Here is a 213-nt window from a genome sequence, read left to right on the forward strand (position 1 = left end):
TTTAAACACACACACGCACCCCCCGAAATGCTCTCTATGTCTTTCGGAAGCAGGAAATAGAAAACAGAGGATTAAGAACAGGGTAATCGAATATCGCTCGGGATAATACCTGACTAGGATGCTGTGAATTAAGTTATCAAGCCAGGGGGAAGTTAGGGGCTCATGGAATGGCGTATTTAAGAAGTTAAGTCTGGGAGGATAACATTCCCCCCC

At 45.1% G+C, this 213-nt stretch overlaps 1 protein-coding gene across 1 annotated transcript in view; it reads left to right on the top strand.

Annotated features, from left to right (window-relative positions):
• Positions 1-213, top strand: part of LOC119589099 (phenoloxidase-activating factor 2-like) — a 7504-nt gene that overhangs the window by 3201 nt on the left and 4090 nt on the right. The gene's annotated exons all lie outside the window — the stretch shown is intronic.

Source organism: Penaeus monodon, chromosome 25 (assembly GCF_015228065.2).
Source record: "Penaeus monodon isolate SGIC_2016 chromosome 25, NSTDA_Pmon_1, whole genome shotgun sequence".
Classification (NCBI taxonomy): domain Eukaryota; kingdom Metazoa; phylum Arthropoda; class Malacostraca; order Decapoda; family Penaeidae; genus Penaeus; species Penaeus monodon.